This window comes from Balaenoptera acutorostrata, chromosome 12, assembly GCF_949987535.1.
Source record: "Balaenoptera acutorostrata chromosome 12, mBalAcu1.1, whole genome shotgun sequence".
Taxonomy (NCBI): Eukaryota; Metazoa; Chordata; class Mammalia; order Artiodactyla; family Balaenopteridae; genus Balaenoptera; species Balaenoptera acutorostrata.
Window position 1 is genome coordinate 59,678,422 of NC_080075.1, and position 17,658 is coordinate 59,696,079.

Here is a 17,658-nt window from a genome sequence, read left to right on the forward strand (position 1 = left end):
AAGCAATAAATGTCAGATGTTCTGTTTGTCCTGTGCTCCATAAGAAAACTTTGGAAGTTGTGTAAGACAGAGCTAACTTTCTCAGCAAACAGGCTCTTTGCCACATTGTCCTGCACAGTGTTTCTCAACCTTGTTTTCATTATTGTCCTTGTAAGGAGACTTCTTAGGTATTTTTTCCTAATTACTTCTCCGTCATAAAATTTAATACTACAGATATACTGCATATCTATTATGTACTGTATGTAAATCTGTACTCTATACACAAGAAGAGCAAAGCTTTTTTTTGCCCTGCCTCCCCACCCCCGCCCCGGTCCCTTCTTTGCTCTCTTTGGGGTCATATCACCTTCGCAGAGAATGCATGTCCTAGTGGCATTAGAAAATGAGCAGCATTTTCAAGCCACAGCATTGCCTAAGCGTGAAAGGATCAGGCTTTGGAACTGGATAGACCTGAGATTGAATTCCTGCTCTGGCACTGACTAGCTGCATGTGTCACATTGGGCAAGTTACTTAACTTCTCTTTTAGAGCTGAAATATGGTGACAGTAATTAAACGAGCATTTAGTATCAGACCTGTAATATAGTAACAGTTCAATAAATGTTAGTTATTAACTAACATTTCCAAATGAGTTTGCATTCCTTAACACTTTTCTTTTGTCATTTTATTATAAAAACAGCACACACATGTTTTTAACATATGTAGCATGAAGGAAAAATAAGTTATCGAATTCCATCTCTCCCCCTCTCCAGACCCAACCCCCCAGACTGTAAGGGAGACCCCACAGGAGGAAGAGCCCGTGGAGGTGCCTGGCTCAGTGGTCCAGTGGGAAGGAACTCTCCCTGAGGGGCCCAAGGGGGAACCCTGGGGCTGGGGAGGCAGACAGAGGTCCTGGCAGACAGGTTCTCAGGGAAGCTATGCAGAGGCCGCTACCAATGTCCAGCTACCTCTGAACACACTGGAGGAAGTTCCCCAAATGTCTGAAAGAAGTAGCCTGAAGACCTTTACCTTTCTCTAGGAGAGTGGTTCTCAAAATGTGGTCCCTGGCCTGGCAGCATCAGTATTACTGGAGAATTTATTAAAGCTTCAAATATTTGGGCCCCCACCCAGATCTACTGAATCAGAAACTCTGGGTTTGGAGCCCAATTTGTATTTTAACAAGCCCTCCAGGTAATTCTGAGTACCTCTCAGGTTTGAGAACCATCGCTCTGGAACAAGTGTTCCCTCCCATAATGTCTCCTGGAGGGCAGGATTGCAAAAGGTTTGCTAAGGGAGGGGCTGGCTGAATCCCTCCTAAGGAGAAACAGGTGTGGGAAGTTTAGAAGGCTTTGAGCCAGAAGCCAACTGTGAATGCTTGAACATTCCTCTGAGACTTCTGTTGCGGCTGGATTCTGTTCAAAAGGAGCTGTTACTTAGAGCTCAGTTTGGAGCTTGAACTGAACACAATCACTGACAGATATGTACAGGAGTATGCCTGTGTGTTGAGAATCTTTTTCTGCAGAATATTATGTTTTCTTTCTACCTGAAACTAGAATGTCAAGGCCATGCCAATGTGTGGTTTAGGCAGAGAGTACATTGTATGTTTTGGCCCAAAGTGTTTCATGAACTCAGGGTTAATTTTGTGCTGGTCAACCTGACCCACTCAGAAGAATGTGCGAAGTTTATCTAAAGTTAAGGTAGTTGAGCCAATATTAGTTCCTCTGCTTTGTTGTTAAAAAAAAAAAAAAATCAGTGGGATGTAAGCTGCTTTCCTTCCACCAACCCTTAAACCTTGGGGCAGAGAGAGTGGTCAGTGAGAAATTAGGCGGGGCTACATACAACAGGAAACCCCAAACGGCAGTGGCTTATACACATAAGGGTTTTATTTTCTCATACCAAAGAAGTCTGGTGGTAGGCAGTTCAACGTCCATGGTTATCAAGATTCAGTCTCCTGGGACTTCCCTGGTGGTGCAGTGGTTAAGAATCCACCTGCCAATGCAGGGGACACGGGTTCGAGCCCTGGTCCGGGAAGATCCCACATGCTGCGGAGCAGCTAAGCACGTGCGCCACAACAACTGAGACTGCGCTCTAGAGCCCGCGAGCCACAACTACTGAGCCTGCGCGCCACAACTACTTAAGTCCGCTCTCCTAGAGCCCGTGCTCCGCAACAAGAGAAGCCACCCAATCAGAAGCCCATGCACCGCAACGGAGAGTAGCCCCCGCTCGCCGCAACTAGAGAAAGCCCGCGCACAGCAACAAGGACCCAACGCAGCCAAAAATAAGTAAAATAAAATAAATAAATTTATATAAAAAAAGTCAGGCTCCTTTTTTATTTCTGCCCCGTCATCCTAGCTTGTGACTGCCATCCTCAGTGAAGGTCACCGCATTCCTAGAAAGCAAGACTGAGGAAGGGGGAAAGGAGGAGGAGAGGGAAAGAAGGGGAAAACAAAAGGGGGCCGGGGCAGCCTTCGCTGTGCCTCCCCGGAAGCCCCCACAGAACTATCTCTTACATCTCATTGGCCAGAAAACTAGTTGCAAAGGTATCTGGGAAATGTAGTTTTATTTCCAAAGGCAATGATCCCAGCTGTAAATCAGAGTTCTGTTACTAAGAAGGAAAGTGGGCTGGATAGTGCGGTAAGCAGATAATAGCTTGTGCCCTATGTGAGACTGCTTCTATTGATGTACAGGATCTTCCAGGGGCTGAGGAGAGAGCACTTTATAAGGGCCGAGACTCGGCCACAGCCTTGAGATATCCTGAGACACAATCCTGTTTCCCAGCTTCTTGCAGGAGGGTGGAGAGGGGGCGCCCGTGCTGAGCTGTGCTCCAGGACCATCTCCATCCATCCCCAAGGGGCAAGTGCGGGGCTTTGGCCCCTCCCTCTCCTCATTCCCTGACAGCTTTGCACGCGATGTTTGCGTGCCCCCTTCCTCCATTTATGTATCCTGGGTCCTCACTCTTCTTCCTCTCTTTCTATTTGACAAATGAAGAAACGGAGGCTCAGGGAATGTAAGCAACTTTCCTGGCTGCAGAGCCACATTTTAGAACCGGATGTCTCAGGGTCTCCTATGTCATGATGAGTGCCAACGACCTTCTTGTACTCCTTTTATCTCCTAGCTGAGCCTCAGTCTGGTCCCTTAGAAAAAGCTGGGCTGGGAACTCTGCCAGAATTTCTGGGGAGCTTTAATGGAATAATGGTGCATCTGACAATAGGACAGCGTGTCTTTTTTTGGAGGCGGTGGTGGAGAGGTTACAGTTAAATAAGTTCTTAGGGGGCAAAATGTTCTAGGGACCTGGATGGGGTAGATATAAGGGCAGAGGTGCTGAGATACCTTTAGCTTTGGGGAGGGGCTGTCTGAGAGATCCCTTCTGACAATACTACTGAAGGGTAAAGTCATCATCAGCCCTTTCCAGCCCTATGTGGGCATCCTCTCTGGATCCTTTCCTCACTGGGAGGAAGGACTCTCATCCCACAGTTTGCTGGAGAGTGGTTTGGGAGAAATTTGGAGCCAGGTGGAAACTCTTGATCATAAGGATTTCATTTCCTGGTGACTTGAGTCTTTGGGCCTGGATACCGCTCAGAGTTTGAGCAATCAAAGCCTTGGGCCTTGAGGAAGACTCAACAGAATTTGGCTTTAAAAATTAGAATGTGTGACAATAGGGGAATGGTTAGATGAATTCAGGTATGAAAGACCATGTAGTAATTAAAGAAAAATAGGGATATAGACATAAAAACATCTCTGAGATGTACTGTAAAGTGAAGGAAAGTTGTAGAATAAATTTAAACATACACTAATAAAGAACCTTCTTCCAAATGCACATGTATGAAACTGTACCAAAAAGGTGCTTTGGGATTCCCACAAACCAGTAAGTGCGCTGAGTCTCACAAGGTTGCCGTGAGTGTTAAATGAGATGATATACGAATGTGCTTTGCAAAAGTTAAAGTGGGAGACAAGTGTAAGGTGGAGGATATGAAACTATACTGTGCCATTACATTCTTGCCCTTGCTTCCAAACTGAATTTGGAATAAGGAAGAAAGGAGAAAACTGAGAGCTTGTTATAGGACAGACACTGTTCTCAGCGCTTCTCATGCATTGCTTGCATGCACTACAGCCCTACGAAGCAGGTATTATTATCATCCCCACATCAGTTGAGGGACTAAAGAATTTTAAGGTAATTTCCACGGTCATTCAGCTAGCAAGTTGCAGTCAGAACTTGAACCCAGGTTCTGACACCAGAGTGCTGTTGTCGGTTGTGATAACATGTTGAAATACCTTATACATATGTATGTTTTTACCATACGCTTCTTGCAGCAGTTTTGAGGAAGCCAAGATTTAAACCTCCAAGAATGAGTATGTGAAACTGATTCTAAACACTACTGAGTACTTACAGGCTTGTGCCAGGCAAAGGAATAACAGGAGCTAACATTTTCTGAGCATTTGCTGTATGCAAGACACTCTTCTAAGTGCTTTACAAGTATTAATTTAATGCACACACCTTAGGTAGGAGGTACTATTACCCCAGTTTAACAGTTGAGAGAAGTGCTGCACAGAGGGTTTAAATAACTTGCCAATGCAAAGATGTTTGAAATCTGGTCTCCACCCTCAGATCAATATGGGAGTAATAAATAATAAAACAGTGCAGTAAATGCTGCAATGTTATATTTACAAAGTTCTAAAGGTGCTCAGAGGGGTCCAATCCCTGCAAGGAGAAGATGTGACGTTTTGTGTGGGATCCTGGAAGGTGGAAGTGAGCGAGATTAGAGCAGGGGTGACTGCACGTGGAAGGCCCTGGGACTGAATCAGTGAGGCCCCAATCTAAAGTCCTGGGTCAGAACCGAGTCGGGTGCCTACTGCAGCGCCGGCAAAGAAACGTGGCACCCGCTGTCTGAGGCTGCTCTCTTACAGATTCCCAGCCTACAGAACCGCACATCCCAGCGGGGGCGGGGGCGGGGCTCAGCTTCTGCTCCAGGCTCCTGCCACAAAGAGCCCCGCCTCACCTTAGACCACGTGATCGGCAAGGGGCAAACTGTGCTCCTGATAGGCTGAAATGGTAAGGGACCGTCTTGGAAGGTAGAGCGATGATTGGTGGATAGGATAAACATGTAAGGGGGCTATCAGGATTGGTTGCCGCCTTCTCCGCCGTGGGAGGGCCGGGAAGAGACGCTTCTCGTAGAGAATTTTTCGGGTAAAAATGTCTGGAACCTTCTATTCCTGCTACAGACTCCTCTGGAGACTTCCCGCCAGGTGTGCGTCACTTTACATCTTTGGAAACCAGATGTCTCTTAAGAAAATTATCCAGTCGTTCTCCACGGTTATTCCCGCGGTGAGCGCTGCTCCGTCAGCGGAGCTTCTGATTGGCTGCTGTGGGATGGGGCGGGCTAGACAGGAGCCCGGCTTCCCGGCGTTCTCTCCAGCCCAGGGAGGACGGCGCCCCCAGGTGGTTTTCTGGCGTTATTGCCACCCGAAGTCAGCGCTTGGCTTGTTTGGCTCCCAGAGCCAAAGCTTTTTGACCTAGAAAGAGAAAGACCTAGACTCGAACAGATAACCAGCTATGCGGGATGGGAGTGTGGGCTTTCAGGGCTGACTGCCTGTGCTCGGTTTCAGCGTTACACTTTAGTCAGTTTCCTTTCTTTCCTGCCTGGGTGTCATCTATAAAATAGGTATAATAATAATACCTACCTCAGGGGATTGCTGTGAAGTTTCAGTTAATATGCTTAAGGTTCCCACAGTGCCAGGCACATAATAGGTGCATAATGAACGATAGCTGGTGGAGATCTGTGAATGAGTTATGTGGAGTTTGAAAGACCAGCCATTATTTCCCAGATTACTCTCTTTCTGTGTCTCTATCTCTGTCTCTCTCAGTTTCCACATCTGTAAATGGGACTAACAGCAGCACCTGCTTAATGAAATTATGGATTAATTGAGATAATACTGGTAAAAATACCCAATATATAGTAGTCGGTAAATGTTGGCTTCTATTATCATTTAACTGTTATGACTACTGTTTCCATTCTTCCTCCCCCAGGCAAAAGGTCACTTCAGCCCGAGTTGGCCCCTCCGAAAGAGGAATAGTAGTTTACTTTGCCTGGAATTAGAGTCTATAAATCTTTGACATTCAAATGTTTGAAGACCAGACTTGGAAAATCTCTACACCCCTGTCCTGCCCATCATTTCCGTCACTATTTTAGGCACTCTCTTCTTAAGCCCCAGCTGATACCCGAGAAGAGCATAATATTATAATCATTAACTCCTTGGTGCAGGATTTGTTTATTGGACTATCTTTTAAGTTGACCCTAGTGTTGAACAGTATTTTGAGGGCAGGGACCACAGAATGCCATGTGCTGATGGGGTAAGATAAGGTGTCAGGAGTCTGAAGGACCTAAGTCAACATATACTCTAGGGTGAGCCTGTGACTGGGACCAGGGATGGTGAAGTGTGTGGTGGTGGTTGGGTGCAGGGCAGCCTGGATTCCTTGTGAGTCATGGGAAGAGCACTGGACTAAAACTCCATGATTTGAACTCTGGATGTAACTTAATCTCTCTGGCTGTGACTTTGGACGAGGCACTTATATTTTCTGAGGATTAGTTTCGTAGTTAGTAAGATAAAAATGTATTCTGTTGATTGGTGCCTGGCACATAATAAGCAATCTATAAATACTAGTAATTGTTGTTGTTATTAATTCATCTTCAAAAATATGTTGAGGATTATGGGAAAATGCAGTCTATTAAGTTTTTGTATTCCAAGAATCATGGCTACCCGAGATCACCCAATGAGCAGTTGGGACTTTGGCAAGGGTAGACCACCTTTCCTTTTCCACTTTCTATTTGTTATCTCCTCTTTTGTCTCTATTTAAAAAATCTATCTAGCAGGTGAAGTCACATAAGTGACCCAGTTTAATGAGGTCGTCATAATTCCTTGGATGCCTCCCTCCCCTATTGTAAATCTGACCAGCTCCCATCATCTGCCCCAGATACTCCCTTCCCTTTTGGCCTATAAGATGGGGCTCTAGTTAGAGCTTAGGCCCTGTGCATGGTGACCTCCATGTACCTTGGCAGCCCCAGGACCCTGGAGGTCTTCTTGGGGTGAATGCCTTAGTAATGGGAAGCCCAAAGGTTGAGGTGGTACTGCTGGGAGCAGGTGTGATGGGGGTGGGTGGGTAGGACAGTTGACATCCTCTCCAGTCGTCCTATTCCGCTCACTCTGGGGTGCTATATCTCTCCCATTCTGAAGATGTATGTAGAGCTATTTCTCAGTTAAAAATAAAAAAGAGGCAGGGCTTCCCTGGTGGCGCAGTGGTTGAGAATCCGCCTGCCAATGCAGGGGACACGGGTTCGAGCCCTGGTCTGGGAGGATCCCACATGCCGCAGAGCAACTAGGCCCGTGAGCCACAATTACTGAGCCTGCGCATCTGGAGCCTGTGCTCCGCAACGAGAGAGCCCGCGATAGTGAGAGGCCCGCGCACCGCGATGAAGAGTGGCCCCCGCTTGCCACAACTAGAGAAAGCCCTCGCACAGAAACGAAGACCCAACACAGCCATAAATAAATAAATAAATAAATATTTAAAAAAAAATCTATTTATAAAAAAAAAAAAAAAGAGGCAGAGTAGTGGAAAAATCTGGGGCTTTTGTGTTGGGCACAAAATTACATTTGAATCTAGTCCTTTACTGTGTGATCTCAGAGGAGTTGCTTATTTTCAGTTTTCTTATTTATACAGTGAGAGATAATTGGAATACTACTAGCAACAAAAAGGAATGAAGTATTGACAAATGGAGTAACATGGATGAATCTCAAATTAATCATGCTGAGTGTAAGATGGCAGACAAAAAGAGTATACACCGTCTGGTCTTATTTATACAAAATTCTAGAAAATGCACACTAGTCTATAGCATCAGAAAGCAGACCAGTGGTTGTCTGGGGACAATGAACTGGAAACGGGTGGAGGGAGGATTACAAAGGGCACAAGGAAACTTTTGGAGGTGGTGGTTTCACAGGTGTATACATATATCAAAACCTATTACATTGCATACTTTAAATAAGTGCAGTTTATTGTATGTCAGTTCCTCAATAAGCTTATCAGAATGGGGATAATAAAACCTATTCATAAATAGTTGTGTTGTTTTAATGAAAAAAACATGCTAAAGTGCCAGGAATTGCTAAAGCAATCAATAAAGGGCATTTTTATTCTCCCCCATTTTCACATATTTTAAAGAACAATATCAAAGCATTAGCCTTAGCGTCATATATTTATCTGACAGGGCCTATAAGTGGGCACCAACACTTCAAGTAATACAGGATACATTTTTTTCCTGCTGTTTTGGGGATCATGGGTATATATATTATATAAGGATTAAATGAGACAATCATGAGAGGAACTTTGAGCAGTGCTGAGCATGTAGTAAACATTTAATATGTTTTATTTTTTTTGACTACTATTAATCATTATTACAGACTTGATGGATGGCACAGAGTGAGTGATCAGTAAATAATGGTGTAATTACAGTTATTTTGTTGCTATATTGGACAGACAGGAAAGACTTGCCAAAAGATCAAGGAAGTTAATTTCAAAAAAGGGTTTGCATTTCCTGAGACTCCTTGATGGGGTTAGATTTTTGTGTTTGGTGACAAATTGTGACATGTACCATCTGGAAGAAATTTGGTTAATGTCCTTTTCAGGAATATAATAACTCATCATGACTGTTAATAAGATAATATTTCAGGTTTTTGATGTATTCACAGTGATCGGTGAGTTCAGATGGGAATAAATGGTCCCTAGTCCTAACAAAGTGGTACTAAAATTTGGGAGACATATCTTAGTGTTAGACGTAAGCAGGTCCTGAGAAACTTGTCAAAATGAAGATTTGTGAGGCCTACCCATAAAGATTCTGACTCGGTGATTCTAGGATGGGCTAGGAAGTTGTATTTTATTATGCATACCCAGTTGATTTTGATACAGGTATGCTGTAGACCATACTTTGTGAAGCACTCTCTAAGACATTTGAGACCTTGGACAGCTCCTGGTGATGCCAGCTCAAGATTTTCAGGACGCAGGACAGCTCCCAGCATCTCTAGCCCCGTATACAGTGGGAAATGAACTTCAATTCTCTATGGCAGCGGTCCCCAACCTTTTTGGTACCAGGGACCAGTTTCGTGGGAGACAGTTTTCCCACGGACCGGGGGCGGGGGTGGTTCAGGCGATAATGCGAGTGATGGGGAGCGATGGGGAGCGGCAGACGAAGCTTTACTCGCTTGACTGCTGCTCACCTCCTGCTGTGCGGCCTGGTTCCTAACAGGCTGTGGACCAGTACTGGTCCGTGGCCCGGGGGTTGGGGACCCCTGCCCTATGAGGCTTGCCCATTTTCCTAGAGAATTAAAAAGCCCAGGTCTCTTAAGACTGCACTTTGGGAAACTAGAAGTTCTGGTTCCTGGTAGCAAATAAGGAGAAGGGGTACCTGGTACACCCTGTAGTAGAAAATATTCTAAGTCCAGGGTGCTTAACTTGGGAACTTTGGGGCAGTTGGGGCACAGGTAGTCTCCAGAGGATCTGAGACCTTCCTGGGCTTGTATGCAAAATTGTGAGGAAGATCGTGGACATATATTTTAGTGGGTGGGGAAGTTAACTTTGTCTCCATTTGAGGATGGAAATATTCTGGATCAATGAATATTTGTACTTTTATGTACAATTTATGTACTTTGATAGGCCTCTTAAAATTTGTGTGGGTGACTAGAGAATTTTATTTAAGTTCCTTCTGGTTATTCATGTACCTAACAACTATCTCTATCACTTCAACTATGACAACATCAATAAAAACAAGCATACGATCAATCCCTGAAGGCATCCAACTCTGACATTTCAAGTCATAACTTGAAGTACTCTCAAGTGTTGTGATGGAGGTCCATTAAGGTTGGTACAGAATTGGATAGATCTCATCTTGGCTAATCTGGAAACTTTATTACTAAAATACTATCTTATTATAGGCCACAGTTAATGTGGGAAATGAGGTTGTTGGGTGATTAAGGAGTTTTTTTTCTATATATCATTTGATCTTTAAGTGTTCTTATCCTTGATGGGTTTACAAGTAGACAAGTCAGTGGTTAAGGAGTGTTGAGTTAGCTAATATTTGCAGCAGGTCAGACTACTTCTGTAGACAAGGTGATGGCTATTAACAAAATTTCACTTAAAATGCATCCCCAAAGGCAACCTTTAATAGTAAGCAAACCATCCCACATTCATCATCTGTGGCCTGTCTGATGGTAGTCTGTAGCTTAATATTCTAATATACGTAATATATGTAAAGAGAAAGTCATTCTCTCAAAGGTATAGCTGATTTGAATGATCTGTCCTGAAAGCTGTTGTTTTTTGACTATGGAGAAGACTCTCTTGAGTCAGTGCCAATAAGACTTGAGCTACTCCTGTGGTAGAGAGGAGGGAGCGGAGCTATTAATGTGCTCCTCAACTCTTCAGGAGACTAAGGGTATGCATTTGGGAGGCAGTTTGTGTCCATGACCCTGACCTTTTTCTTTCTGTGAGGAATAATGAGATAGAAATGATTGACTCAAGGCTCTTAGCAACTCAGCAAATCTTCTGAACTATCTGTGCTAATTTCAGAGTAAAGATAACCCAGATAGTTTCTATTCTTGGCTTCTGTGACACCAGCTTCTCATGTTTGATTCCCTCTCTCCAGTCTCCCTGGATGCTCCCTTTTAATCTCTTAACTGGTTCCATCTTCTTCGCTTGACCTCCAGGCTCTTTCCTGGGTCCTCTTCTCTAGCTACCCTGTCTTCCTGGTGGATTTCATTTAGTCCCATTATGTTAATACCATCTATATGCAGATGACTCCCAAATGTTAGTCTCCAGTCTTGACCTTTCCTTGAGCTGCAGGCTCAAAAATCAAACTGCCTACTTGATGTCAGACTGCCTCCCTGACTTGGAGGTCTAAGAGGCATTTTAAATGTAATGGGCCCAAGCAGAACTCTTTATTCTCATCTTTTCCCTCTCCCTATACTGTTCTTCTCCCGGTCTCTTCCTTGGAAAATGGCATCACCTTTTCCTAGTTTTTTAAGATAAAAACCTTGGGGTGGTTCCATTCTTTTCCTCACTTGTCCCATCCAGTTAATCAGTTCTATCTCCAAGATACATCTCCAGTATATTCACTTCTTTCCATTTCTACAACTATCACCTTCAGGTTAAACAATCAACATCTCTCATGTGGACTTAAAAAAATTATTTATTTTATTTATTTATTTTTGGCTGCGTTGGGTCTTCATTGCTGTGCGCAGGCTTTCTCTAGTTGCGGCGAGTGGGGGCTACTCTTCGTTGTGGTGTGTGGGCTTCTCATTGCGGTGGCTTCTCTTATCGCGGAGCATGGGCTCTAGGCGTGCGGGCTTCAGTAGTTGTGGCACGCAGGCTCAGTAGTTGTGGCTTGCGGGCTCTAGAGTGCAGGCTCAGTAGTTGTGACACATGGCTTAGTTGCTCCGCGGCATGTGGGATCTTCCCAGACCAGGGCTCGAACCCGTGTCCCCTGCATTAGGCAGGCGGATTCTTGACAACTGCGCCTCCAGGGAAGCCCTAGACTGTTTTAATGGTCTGTTAACTAGTCTCTCAGCTTCCATTTTTGTTCTACTCTAATCCTTTCTCCGAACAGCAGCCCAAATAAATGATAAATCGAATCATATCACTTCCCTTCTTAATACTCACCAATGACTTCTCATTGAATTTAGTATAAAATTCAGACTTCTTTCTTTCCATTGACATTAAGACCCTACATGATACCCTCGTGTCCATCTCCCTAACTCACCTCCTTCTACTCTCTCTTGTTTTCTCTGCTCCAGCCACGTTGCCTTCTTTCAGTTCCTTAAATAAACCAAGTTTATCCCTACCTCAAAGCTTTTGCACTTATTTCTTCTGCCTGGAATGTTCATATTCAAGAACTTCACACGGCTGCCTCCTTCTCAATATCCAGGCTTAAGCTCCAATGTTATTTTCACGGAGAGAACATTTATTCGTGACAGAGAAATCATTCACTTATTTCTCCTTCAGTCACTATCTCTCTTGTCTCCTGGCTTCATTTTCTTAGTATTTATCATGTACTGGGTACAAATTTTATATGACACATATTCAAACAAGCAAAAGAAGTGGTAGTTTACTTGTTTTTAGTAATAATCGTAGTAAGCTAACTACTGTCACAGACAGCCTTAAATTTCAGTGGCTTGACACAATAAAGTTGGTTTCTTGTGCATGGCACAGTCCCCTGTAGGGTGGGATATTATGGGAGTGGAGACTGGGAAAGGGGTGTCTGATCTACTTCATGTCCACTCTGATCTCTTCTGAGTGGTTGAAGACTTCTGTCTCTGCTGCCATCAGTCACTGAGGTTGTCATGCTTCTCTGTCATCTAGTCAGTCCATGCCGGTCATCCAGCATCCTTTTTGTCCAAGGCAAGTTGCCTCTTCTGGTCCACTGGTGCTCTCTCAGACAACTCTGTGCCCTTACTGGGATTACGGGAAACCTTTTGATGCTCTCCTGTATCATTCTGTGCTGAAGGAGCCTGGTGGGGCAGGGGGAGGTCATGGTTGGAGGACAGTCTATTGGGTTTTCTTTCTGCCTGAATATGCCAGCCTCCATTCAGCTCTGCTGGGAACAGTCCCTGCTGTGTGAGACATTTTGTGAGGTTTTAAGAAATTCTCTGCTCTCATTCCTGAACCTATTTAGGGGGCTCTATCAACAGCCAACTGAAATTTCTTTTCTGAGAGGGGCCAGGAAGAAGGGGCTCTATCTTAGGGACCATCACCAACCATTTTCTCTCTTGCTTTTATCTACTAATTTTGAAGCTCTTTCCCTCAACTCGAAAAGGTCTTTGATCTCCTCTCAGAGTGGTGAGAAGACATCTCAACTCTTCTCCTTCCAAACTGCGTTTATGGGTAAACCGTATGCCCTCTTCTTCCAGGCTTTGTCTTCTTGATGTTCGAAGCCAGGCTTTTTGAAACGAAACAAAACAAGGCAAAATAAAGCAAAGCGTTTCATCTTCAAACACCTTGATTTTCAATACTATTGTCTCTTCTGTGGATAAAAAAATCTACGTACACACTCAAAGCCACTGAGAACAGTGCCAATAGAAAGGGACCGCTGCTTCTTAAAGGGCACGAGGAAGTGAAGTGTGGGTTGAGATGGGGTTGGCTGTGGGAATGAGAAACCTCAGTAAAGGTCTCAAAATGTTACTCCTCCACCATGTCTTGTTGTGTGTGAGCTCTCTCCCCCAACAGAAAATAATCTCCATGAGAGCAAAGACCTTGACAATCTTTTTTACTTATACATTCCTGGAGCCTAAAACAGTAAAAATTGTACTGTACAAAGTAAATAATTGTGCTTGTACAAAGTAAATAATTGCTAATTAAGCCATTTACAATGATTAACTGATATTTGCTAAATGAATGGAAGAAAGCTTTGGCATTTTTCTCAGCCTTGGTTTAAGCTAGGACTTCGGTTTGCCCATCTCTTCCTAATTCTATACCCCTTAAAATGATTTGAATGATCATGAGCTACCAACTAAATTGTGTTGACATTTGAGGAGCTCTTAGCAGACCCTGTCTTTAGACTCAGTCATATAAATACTCTATAGTCTGAATTCAAGTCCTTTTCTGAAACACAGTTACCAGGACAGGCACCTGGATTGCTAATACAGACGTAAGAGAGTTTCTTCTAATGATAAGAACTGAAACAAAATGAGGTTTTGTTATCCAGAAATTAATATAATTTAAGAAGATAGAACTAAAATATACCCATGCTTTATTCTATAACCTATTTTCTTCACATTATTTTAACTTCTGTAGCATTAAAATAGTTTGGGCATGGTAGTCATCTTACACAGATTAAAACAACTTAATAAAATGCCGTTTTATATCGTTTAAAGGAAGTAAGTGCTTTACAAAATTTGGAGGGAGAAGGAAAAGAAAGGAAATCCACTTATTTTGAGGCTAAGATTTTACTCCCTAGTCACAATCAGACCCTGATATGCGCCCCTCCCTTCTTTTCCAAGGTCATCACCTAAAGTGCCTTGCATGTGCCCAGCCTTCTCAGGCCAGCTAGGTGCTGCCATTTCTCCGTTACCTTGGCCATGACATTCCTTCAGCCATTCTTCTACTTTAGGGCTCAGCCTAAATTCCACCTGCTCTTTGTTACCCTACCTTCTCTTCCTACCCGTCAGAATCAACTGTCCTTATTCCCATAGCATGCTTTTTATACATCTATTTAGCATGTATTTCATTCTCCCTTGGGTTCGAGTGCGTTCTCAAACCATGTGGTTCTCTGTTACTGGCCTGCAGGTCTCTGGGAGAGGCTCCACTCATCTCCACAGCACTTTGCACTCCACAGGTGCTCAATTGTTAATGCTGTCATTGAACCAACGCTTATGTGTCTACCATGTTAAGGTACCCTTAATATAGCTAGGTAAACAAGGTTCTCTGCTTGTGACTAAACAAAAGTCAATTTTACATTATTATTTTCAATTAAACAGACGGGTTTTATTTCAACATTGCAAGACAGATGATTTTCTCTTTTTTTAATTCTTTAAATTTTAGATATAGGACTTACACAGATGACTTTACTTTTTGATTATATGTCATCCCCAGATATATGAGATATATTCGTATTTCTGCCTATTCTCACTGTTCAGAAAAGAAGCTGAATCCTTCATACACATGAACACAAAGAGACACTTCTTTCAGTTTGGCGGGAGGGGGTAGGGTTGAAATTTTACATCTGTGTTCACCCTCTGCTATCTTAGTTTGAATTGCTGTATCAGGCAGAGAGGCCCTTTGGGAACATTTATTCATTGAATACGTATTTATTGAGTACCTTCTATGCATAATACCCTTCTTATTATCTGTATTTACTCTTGGCATAAACTAGCACGAACCACCCACTTTTGAAGGGATTATTAATTTCTTGCCAAACTCAGCCATGCCTTGACTATGTTAACTTCTTTTTTTTTTTTATAATTTTATTTATTTATTTATTTATCTATCTATCTATTTATTTATTTATTTATTTATGGCTGTGTTGGGTCTTCGTTTCTGTGCGAGGGCTTTCTCTAGTTGCGGCAAGCAGGGGCCACTCTTCATCGCGGTGCGCGGGCCTCTCACTATCGCGGCCTCTCTTGTTGCGGAGCACAGGCTCCAGACGCGCAGGCTCAGTAATTGCGGCTCACGGACCCAGTTGCTCCGCGGCATGTGGGATCCTCCCAGACCAGGGCACGAACCCGTGTCTCCTGCATTGGCAGGCAGACTCCCAACCACTGCGCCACCAGGGAAGCCCTATGTTAACTTCTTAATTAAGGAATTGCCAGTTGCTAAAAAGGACAATCCCTGAAATCTCAGTGGTTGAACCAACGGGAGTTATTCACATAAGCACAGTTCAGTACAGGTGTTTCGTGTAGATTCAGGGACCCAGGCTCTTTCCATTTTGTGGTTCTGCTATTTCTTAGGGCTTCAGAATCCTTTGCTTTCAGCTGGTAGATGGAAAAGAGAGAGGGTAGAAAGTGTGTAGAATATTTTTATAGGCCAGGCCGTGAACTATAGTGCATCATAGCTCACGATCCATTGTCTAGAAGTCCATCACATGGCCCCACAGAGGCAAGGGGGAGCGTGCTAGAGAATTTAGTCTCTGAGCGGCTGCTTCCTTGCAAAAATGCTAGCCCTATGGACTGGAGCATCGATTTTCAATCTCTGCCGCTATCTAGGCCAAACAGTGAAGCCAATGAGGTCTGTCTTCTCATGTTTCTGTTCCTTTTGCCTCCCTCCATGATCCTCCCTTCACTTCCTCCCTAGCCCTATAGGTGCCCAGTCATCTGTCCTTCATCAGAAACTGCTCTTAGGAAGGAAGTGATGGTTATGCTGAAGTCTCAGTGACAGATGAGGCTCAGTCTAGGGCTGTTTGCATTTTAACAGAAGAAAGCCTCTGTTTGATATAAGTAAAAAAAGATGAAGCTCTAATAAGGGAATCTGAAGGCATGTGAAGTATTTTGGGGGAACAAGAATCATGCAGTCCCTAAAATTAAACCACATGTTAGATCTGTGTCTTTCTACGCAACCCCCCAAACCACAAGGCTGTTACGTATGGGATGGGTTTCTTTATTCTTTCATATAATTTGGAAACTTTCCATAAAGACAGGCTGTTATGGGCTGAATTGTGTTCCCCCCCCCCCCCCCCCCCCGCTCCGGCCCGCCCCCCCGCCAAATACATATGTTGAAGCTCTGATACCAGGTATCTCACAATGTGACTATTTGGAGATAGCATCTTAAGAGGCGATTAAGTTAAAATGAGGCTGTTAGAGTGGATCCTAATCCAGTCTGACTGGTGTCCTTGTAAGAACGGGAGATTGGGACACACAGAGAGACCACAGGGCATGTGCACAGAGGGACAGCCATGTGAGGACACAGCAAGAGGGCAGTCACCTGCAAGTCCAGAAGAGAGGACTCAGAAGTAACCAAACCTGCGCCAATACCTTGGTCTTGGAGTTCCAGCCTCCAGAACTGTGAGAAGTAAATTTCTGTTGTTTTAAAGCCACCCAATCTGAGGTATGTTGTTATAGCAGCCTGAGAAAACTAGTACACAGATTCCCCCATTTTATTAAAAAAAATAAATTTTATTTATTTATTTATCTTTGGCTGCGTTGGGTCTTCGTTGCTGTGCACAGGCTTTCTCTAGTTGCGGCGAGTGGGGCTACTCTTCGTTGCAGTGCGCAGGCTTCCCCTTACAGTGGCTTCTTTTGTTGCGGAGCACAGGCTCTAGGGCATGTGGCTTGCGTGCCCTAGAGTGCAGGCTCAGTAATTGTGGCGCACGGGCTTAGTTGCTCCGCGGCATGTGGGACCTTCCCGGACCAGGGCTCAAACCCGTGTCCCCTGCATTGGCAGGCGGATTCTTAACCACTGCGCCACCAGGGAAGTGCCCCCCCCCCTCCCCGATTTTGTATATGGATCGGTGTTTTTAAGTATGATAGGGGGCTAGGAGAAGGTTTGGGAGCAAGGATCCTCAGCTGTAAAAGAATCACAGATGAGTGAAAGAGCTTAACAACCGAGAGTGAATGGCTTCCATGTTTCCTTGAGAAGCCAAGAGTGTAATCTGTTAGATATTCTCCAGAATAGTGAATTGGCATGGTCAACTCTGAGTTAACGCCTCTAAAACATGGTCAAATAAATTTGTGCTTGTCTCTATTTGTGTTCCTAAGGACTGATTTAAGTTACATGGGAGGAATGGAAGATTTCTGCAAAATGCTTTGACACATGGAAAATAAAATTTCTGGATAAATATTAGTCAAAAATTTCTTGCCCTAAACTACCCTCAAATGTCCAGCTAGCAATCCATAACTAGAAGATTCAAAGGTAAGGTGGTACTGTGGTCAGCACGGTCGGTCTGAAGCCTTGAACTGCCTTTTTTTTTTTTTCTTTTCCCCTAAGTAGGAAGAGCCTCAAGTCTCAGTTCCCTTTTGCTTCTGAAACTCAGCAATTGCCAACATATTTTTTAGCACCCAAAGCTGAGTTCAGGACTTGAAAATGCCTTAGGGCCTGCCAACACTGGGTTGGCCAAGTGTTTCTTCCTTCTTGCAGACACACCAGTGGCTCTGGGGCCTTTTCCAGGAAACAGTGTTTAAGAATTCAAACCCAGTCACAAATCCCCTGTGGGCAGACAGGAG